Consider the following 9018-nt stretch of genomic DNA (forward strand, 5'->3'; position numbering starts at 1 on the left):
TAGTCGAAGGTACTGACAGAACAAAGGGATGATCGCGACAATATCGGGGGACGTTAGGTTTGAAGACAAACCTCTGATATCAATTCTTCACCAACTCAATGTCATCATCCGGGGGAAACATCGGGTCCTGTGTAGACGCTAGGCCTTGATCATAACATAATTGCCTAGCAACCCTGTCAACATTATAACCTACAATACAAAATCTCCCCTCGAAATACCCTGGGATGAAACCCGGGGTAGCCATCACCACAAAATCCCATTCCTCATCATCAAGTTTTGAATCTTCTGAATCCAATGTGTCACCAAAAAAAAGGAATTAAGGACCAATGAATAAAGCTGACCGAGGAACGTCATCATACGGACGTGCTCGGAATGATTGCAAGTCATCCACTATCCACATAAAATCATCAGTTTTCTTCTTTATATGTTGCTTCTCAAATAGCGCAGTTCGGGGATGCCGAATCTGAGGGATAGGACGGGCTCGCCCGGAAGTGCTGACAACTCCTTCACTCCTTATGGCCAAAGTATTAACTCCAGACCTACCGGCGGGGAAACGTTCCCAAAACCACATCTGCAAGAAACTTGTGGGCACAAAGGTTTCAATCACATGATGAGAATTGTTGGCGGCTTTTATATCCGCTATAAGTGTATCCAAATGACGATACACGCCTCCCAGAAACATGGGGGCTAACGGATAAGTGACCCCGCGAACCATTTTGACAGCTAATCGAAAGACATCTTCTCGGATGATATCCTTAGGAGAACACTCAAAGAAATCATGAATCAACCAATATGTTAAGAACGCAGCCAACTCGACATCGTCTTTACGACCATGAGAAGGAGGATCGTAGGATTTCACAAGGGAAGGGAAATCTTTCCTATTTTAAGGATCAATCACGCGAGGTGCCCAGTAACTCATCCAACCCGAAGTAGAGGCACGTTTCTCTCCCCGGACAGACCCCTCAGCACCCCCGGGGCCGCCTTTGCGTCCTATGAGTTTAAGGACTTCCACCAATTCATTAAGCAAATCTGCATCTTCCGTAGACAGGTTGTCGGGGTCGGCTTCGTCAAAATCATGAGAACTATGGATAGGCAATCCCGTCAGAGAAACGACATCTTCTAAAGTAGGAGAAGCTTCCCCCACGTAAAAACTAAGGTATGAACACCAGCAACCCAGCGAAGACAGGCGTAAGGAAGAGCTTTATTAGATTGGAAAATACTACGATGGGCGGATATCTCCAAAGCCTGCTTACCAAGAGCCTTAATACGCTCAGCATGATACAGTTTTGACATCATATAATGCTTCCATGATGACCACTCATAACTAACAAGGGTTGTAGAAGCAAATTCCATAGTTGGATCCCGGTAGTCTCCGCGTTCAATGCAAAGCAGGGGTAAGCTCTCAAGGGGAAGATCATCAGGTAAGGAAGCCTCGGAGACCATTAGGGTTCTACTATTATCAATAAAATGAAACCCTGTGAGACCCAATTTAGAAATAAATCTATCTTCAAAGATAGACCCGGAATTGTCGGTTTTGCCAGCATCGGGGCCGAATAACCGGTCATTTCTCATTTCCGCGGAAGACCCGGCTGATACAGATTTACCTGCACCGGATGTGGTTTTATCCATCTTTTCACTCGGGGTAAACTATATTATCGGGAAAGGCACGTAGCAAGAGAGAAATGGAAGGAGAGAGAAGCAAGAAAATGCCAAAAACTAAAAAATAAAGAAAAGGAAAGAAAGAGTGGTTTCTTATATACCCAGGGGAAAGTTGGAAGACGAAGAGCCCGGGCTCACACGTGGCACGTTTTCAGTGGATAATGAAACGACAGGAGAAAGTTGAAGTGCCACGATCAAATGGAACCTATCTCCTATTGAGTTTCATTTTAATTCCTATGTTACAGTGAGGTATAAATCCACGGTTGAAAAGAAAAATCTCAACCAGGCTAGGGAGTCCAAACCTAAGGTCATAACCGACCGGGGGCTTCAAGAATTTACGAAGAGGAAGCATCAAGAAGAGATGACTGATTGCCAAAGCTATTAGCTTCGACAATACAGTCAGGGGGCTATTGTAAATACGTGATTTTCACCAGAAGCCGAAGACAACAATGAGGGCTCCGGATACGAGTCGAAGCCGCCATTGGTAGATCCAGGGTTGCCACAGACGGTTTTGTAACACAAGCAAGCTGCCTCAGGAGTAGGTTGCCTCGAGAATAATGACCATGGGGTGCCTGAATAATCATAACTATAATAGTACATGTGTACGGCTGAGAATAGAAGACTTACTAGAAAAGGTATTAGGGTACACGTGTACGGTATTGACATGTAAGGCTTTGCCTATAAAAGGATAGAATCCTCCCAAAGAAAGATAAGGTTCTCCAGATAATTGTATTTTGTGTTGGGATTAGTCTCCATTACCCTATAATAATATTTGGGTGTTTACACCTCTAAATTTGAGTTCTGCTTGAAATTCATGTTAGCTAGCTGTTTCGTGTTTAACTTGGTGTCAAGGAGGTAAATATATATTGTGCCCTATCTATAGAGTGTTGCAAGATACTAATAATCTGATTTCCTTCCACGTCTTGAAATATTGTTTTTTCTTTTTCTGACAACATTTTGCAGTTTAAAACATGAGAACCATTTTCAACCTAACCTGAAATACAAAGCTGGCAAACTACAATCAATATCTCTTCTCCTGTTAATGGTAGGATGGACCTTGTCACAGGCAGCTTTCAATAATTCTTTTTATGTATTCGCGATTCCATGGGTATTAGGTATCAATCTGGTGAGACTATGGACAAGCCAACTTTTTTTTTTTTGCTAGGAAAATGAAAGTCATTGATATTAATGAGAGATTACAGCTCGAGGGAGAAAGTAGGGGTGATTGTTAACATCCCAATCTCCTGAAATTTTCAAAATTCTACCGTGTTTAGCAGCTATATCTGCTAAGCTATTAAGATCTCTCTTGAGATGAATGAATCTAAGAGGAGAAATATCTTTTAGAAGGAAAAGACAATCATCTAAGACAGAGCATGAGGTCCAACTAGTTTGGCCTTTGCTATTATTCAGATAAGCTATAATGTTTTTAACATCACTTGTAATGTAAAAGTCCTGGAAGTTGTTCTTTTTAATCCAACTTGCAGCCTCCAGTATTGCTGAACTTTCAGCTACTTCAGAACTTGCACTCCTCCCTGAGACTAGCTTGCATCCCTTGAATTCACCTGAAGAATTTAAAGCCACAATCCCAACACCTGAGTCATTAGTATTCTTGTCAAAGGATGCATCACAGAAAATTAGAAGACTTTCATGTGATACAGAATCAAGAAAATTAGAATCATTATCAGGAACAACATTAGTTATATTTGGCGCAGATTCAGGGGCAAAAACATTAATAGTTTCACCCACAATTTTTAGAGCATTTCTAGCAGTAATATGAGGGTTTAAATATATGTTATCAAACACTTTCGAGCATCTGTCTTTCCAGATACACCAGGCCGCAGTAAGGACATTAGCCGATTTATCTTGCAGTGGTTTGGATAAGAGCCACTCAGAAATCCAGTTCTTAACACTGATGTTGGAATCAGAATCCTACAAAACAGAGTGACTAACAACAGGAATGTTTGACCAAACATTTTTAGCAAAGGAACAGTGAAGTAACATATGTTCTAGAGTTTCAATAGCACCAGAGTTACAAAATTTACACCTATCATCATGGGGTGTAGTTAAATCTACCTAGTTTGCAACCAGTAGGTAAGATATTCTCAAAACATTTCCAAATACACAATTGAGTTCTAGGGAAAAGTTGAGACTTCCAAATAGCCTTATGTGTTTCAAAATCAGGGTTAGGACTAGAATTATTATGGAGCAGTTCATTTGCTAGCAGTTTGTAGACAAATTTTACAGTTAAGATACCATTTTTGTTGTAAGGCCAAATTAAAGGGGTCGTGCTACCCCGCAGGACTGCGGGGACGGTTTATACGCTAGCAAGTAATCAGCCGTTGGATATGAAACGGACGTACACGATATCATTATAAAGTTGGAACCTCCTATTAAAGATTAAAAATTCCTAATAGGTTCTCCAGCTTAAACTTATTATTATATCTAAACCCTTCTTCATGTTCACTATACGAGTTTGGAAGAGAACCCCCATTGTCACCGCCACCTGCACTACCCCCTTTGTCGAAAGCACCACTATCACAAAAATCAAAATTGAAGAACACTAAAAATCCATATTCAATTATGATTAATTAAAATTTAATCATCTCCAATTACACATTTGAACATCAACATCAATACTTAGTAAAAAAGAAGGCGAAGGCGTGCTCCATTAATGATGATAATAGAGGAGAAAGAGTTTCTCATTCTTCTTGTCGATCAACTCGGTTGAAGAAATTACTGAATAGATTAACAAATGTATGTAATTTGCAAATATATGGATTTGATCTTGTTGATGTTTTCTCCTGTAACAAAGTTGAAATTAATTAGGTCAGTTCCTTTCAGTTCAGGATTCCTTTAATCATGGGTATGTTACATGTAAAAATTCAAAGTGCAAAAAATTCTTTGTTGTAGAAATTTTTAAGGAGAATCAAATAGTGGGTGCTACTTGTTTTTGTGATTAAACTCAATATTTGGACGACGACCAAAGGGAGGAGTCCCTATGTGATGAAAAATAACCAAAGATGTCAGTCACAAAGTTTGTGCAAAAAAAATAAAATTGATTTACAATTCCATGAAATCTAGAATCAAATCGACATAATCAAACAAATTGATCAAAGAATTCCTTCATATACATTCATACAAACATATTTCCAGTTCAAACTTACTAAAAAAATTCATTAGATCGGACAAATGATTCGGACTCTGAACAACTGCAGTAGCAGTAAAACGGGTGGAGAAGACGACGGCATACGGTTCGGATCCGGATCGACTTAACCCGAACGATATTCACGAATCTGGCCGAGTCAGCTAATTTACCGACCATCTGAGTCGTCATAAAAACCCTGTAAAAAAACAGAGCTCGGAAAGACGACTTACAGTTACTCTAAAGCTAACAAAATTCAAACTCCATCTAAATCCGTAACTTAATTGAGCAAATACTTCCTATCAAAATCTGAAAGGGAACCTACCTGAGAGGTAGAATTGAAATTAAATAATTTTTGCTGGAGAAATCAGATTATTAAGAATGAGTTTTGGTGAAAATATTGATTACTATGTTGATTGTGAATATCTTCTTCTTCAATAGATCTGATGATGATATACATCCAGTGATATCCATTTCCATCTCGTTTAACAACCAAATTTTATTCTCTATAGAATCATAGAAGAACATGAAACAACCCCTTCATTGGATATATCAATCACTTTTGATCTGATTAAATCCAAAGAAAATGACGATGAAGATGAACAAAAAGGTTGCTTTTTAGAGAGAGACAGAGTCACAGAGATGAATATCAAATGAATTTTATGTTTTTAAAAATAGTAGCTGACGATCTAACGGACGTAAATGAGTGATGTGTTTCACTTATAACGTGGATGAACAATACCTTACCACGTTAGTTGCAACTTGGACTAATTTACAAGTTTAACAATTGTGTAGAACGACTCTTATTATTGTGCACTATCAAGAATGCAAGACTATGATGGCTGTTGGCAGCGAAGTCAATCCTGGAAATACACAACAACACGGAATGAGAGTAGTATATGATCTTCCACGCCCATAATTGTGTTCCTTTATGTTGATGTGGTGAATGTCTCTTTCAAAAATTCCTTTTGATGTGCAAAATTGGAAGCTTAATTTGGAAGTGTCATAAGCCATAAAGGGGAAATGCTGGAGCACAATTCTTTTCGTGTAATTGTAGCATCTGTAGTTTGATTAGTGGATGAGGCTGATAGTTCAGCGTGAGACGGACCTTAAAATATTAGGACCGGCATGGCGGCATATGGTGTTCGGAACCTCACAATAAAAAGTTGTTCTGGTGATCATTTTACTTCTTCTTAGGTTTGTTTCTTCGTCGTCCCCCACTGCTGCAGCAGTAATCTAGTGATAGATTACTCATAAATTAGTCTTTCTGAAGAGATAATTGATTAGTGGGGAAGGCTTGCAGCGTGTTTATCAGAACGACAGATGGTGTTTTGATGGGATGCAGGGGAATGTAAATTACTTCCACCGGCACCACTTGGTGGCCCTCTGGTAAGTAATTAACAATCCTTAATTTCAAGTAACAAAATCCATTTTTCTGAGAATCAGAAAGATGTCTTCAACCCCAAATTCGGAGCTGCCTTTTCCCCCCCCCCCCCTTCTTTGTTCAATTGCTGGTGTATTAGGTATGGTTTACAAATCCGGCGATCCAGGTCCGACTCGTATGCCCAGATACCCTCATCTTCTTCACCCGTTTCTTTGCTACTAAAATCTGTTTAGAATCGGATTCAGTTGTGATTGAACTGGGGAACTGTTTGTATGGTTATAGATGAAAGAATTTTTTGTTTAATTGTTCATGAAATTGTAAATAGTGTAATGGATTTGGTATAATGGGATTTCATGGATTTGAATCTGGATTTAATTGTTTGGATTTGGTATAATGGATTTCATGGATTTGAATCTGGATTTCGTGAAATTGTAAATTGTAAACTGCTGGAATGGTGGTGATGGTGTTTTGCTGGAGTTAATGGCGGAGCTGCTGGTAATGGTGGAGGTGGATGTGTTGCTGGTGGTGGAGGAGCTATCAGTAAAGATGGTGGCGGATCTGTGGCTGTGTTGTTGGTTTTGTCGGAGGTGGTGGCTGTGGAGGTTTTGTCGGAGGTGGTGGCTGTGGAGGTGTTGTCGGAGGTGAAGGTGACGGTGGTGGTAGGTGAAGAAATGGGACGCTGTCGTTAGAGATGCTGGTGGAGTTTTTGGACGGTGGTGGTTGTGGTGGCGGCGTTGGTTAGAGATGGTTGTGATGGCGTCGCTGGTTACTGTGATGACGATGGTAATGCTGCCGGCGGTGGTGTTGGTTATGATGGAAAAGGAAATATAGACGAGGATTATGAAGGAATTGGTTTTTAAGTATATGGGTGTTTTAGTCTTTTCAACTCCCACAGACTACACCAAATCTCAAATATTTTTCTCAAATTGTGAATTTTCGTTAGGTTTCAATTGACAAAAAAATGGCAATAAAAGGAACTCCCTTCGGGCCTTCCGATCGGTCGGTCCAAATATTATGCATCTGAGATTTAAAACTAAGCATTTTAGGCTAGGGAAATAAATGTAAAAAACTCTCGAATTCCTTATGTATTCAAGTTACAGAGACTGTAAGCACGGATTTACAATTTCCTGCAACTCACTTAAGGGCTCAAGAGTCAAGCCGGCTGTTGGTGACGTATTGTAGACTTTGAGTCCAGCATCATAACCATCTTCGATCAATGTTAGGTTTTTCTCCGCCTAGCTTCCGTAACTTTTTCTTCGTCAAGTTCTTTGTAACTCCAAGTTCATCCTTCTCTAATAGCATCAACAACAATCATTCTAGATGATAATGTACAAAACAAAAACAAAAAACAAAACAAATTTTTCTTATTGAACATTAGAACAGTTGTGCGGCTAGGATTTCGTTACTATATCCTTGGTTTATCAGTGTACACAAAATCAAACTTAAGGAAACCCCATACCCAAATAAGCTGAACAGTTTGATTGCATAAGAGGATCTTGATATACATTTAAGATGGTCATAGCCACTTTGACTAAACTAACTGGATAATAGAATGGTTTGAACCCTTAAGGAATTCCAACAGATTCTATGCCGACTCAAAAGGTTTCTGAGAGAATTAGTGTCATACCCAGATTCTACGCCGACTCAAAAGTATTCTAAGAGAATTAGTGCCATACACAGAAGTTATTAATCAAAATACGAAGCCTTAAATATATTGGTCTTACACCTAGTTCCTGCTTCATTTGGCCAGCAAGTCAGAACTATAGACCTTTAGCAAATCTATGATAATATTTATTAAGGCCAGTTCTTCGTTTCCTATAGTAAGTATGCAATGTCAAGTTTCTTTCACTCGTATGCAAATCAAAACTATACCTTCATATGTCATGTTAAGGCCAAGGAAAATTGACCGCATATCCTATATAGATTTATAAAAGATGATAACTTCAAAGAAGAAACATAAAACAAAATTTAGTGAGTGCCAAAACACACTAAAAAAACATAAAGAAACCAAAAAGGTTCGGTTTTACGGTTCCTTGCTTTCTTCGAATATGATTTACGTTTTCATTAAGATCTCACACTCATCTCTCAAGCACTCAAGCTCATGCACACCTTCAACAACTAAGTACATGATTACATAAAATAGTGATATCATAAAATGGTAATTTCAAAGTTCCTGGCATCTTTGTCATAAAATAGTGATATGTTTTCTAAAGAGAATTGGTATTAATCCAAAAGCTTATTCAGCAGCTACTACTCTTTGGTCATATATAGATTTTCATGAGCTCCATGACACGGAACAAAATTAGGTAACACGGGATGAATCCACACAAAATCTAACTGCCAACCGTGTAGTTAGACGTCTGTATTAATAGATGGTAATTGTGTTGAGTACGACATACACTCAAGAAGAGAAAAAAGGAAGTACCATGCATATAAGCTAGAATCCTAGATAACCAAGATTTTCCATTGAAACAGTCACTGAAGTATTCAGCAGCAACACCATTTTAGACATAACCCCTTCAATTATCAACCCATAAGCCATTAGAATGATTCAACCGAACATATTAGTACTATTCAGAACCCGACTCGAAATGCATCATACCTGAATCAAATTTTTTATTTGAGGAAGATAAAGAATATGTGGAAATTCCCTTCATCTAGATAATATTTCAGGAAGCCACACAATCTCTGTCTTTTGGCTTTAGATTTTAGAGAAAAGTCGAGCAGAATCCAAATCCCAACTGATATGAACTCTGCGCAGTAACCAACTGCCTCGTTATTATTTGGAAGGAATCTGGAACTGACAAAGATCTGGCAATGAGAGGTACCCGTT

The 9018-nt window shown here is 38.8% G+C and overlaps 1 long non-coding RNA gene across 1 annotated transcript; it reads right to left on the reverse strand.

The window, feature by feature from the left end:
• Positions 1–4226: 4226 nt before the first annotated feature.
• Positions 4227–6034, reverse strand: LOC113299668. The gene is made up of 2 exons (XR_003335151.1): positions 4824–6034; positions 4227–4460 (listed from the first exon to the last, which is right to left on the reverse strand). It is a non-coding gene; the product is annotated as an uncharacterized LOC113299668 (long non-coding RNA).
• Between the last annotated feature and the right edge of the window lie 2984 nt (positions 6035–9018).

Source organism: Papaver somniferum, chromosome 7 (assembly GCF_003573695.1).
Source record: "Papaver somniferum cultivar HN1 chromosome 7, ASM357369v1, whole genome shotgun sequence".
NCBI lineage: Eukaryota > Viridiplantae > Streptophyta > Magnoliopsida > Ranunculales > Papaveraceae > Papaver > Papaver somniferum.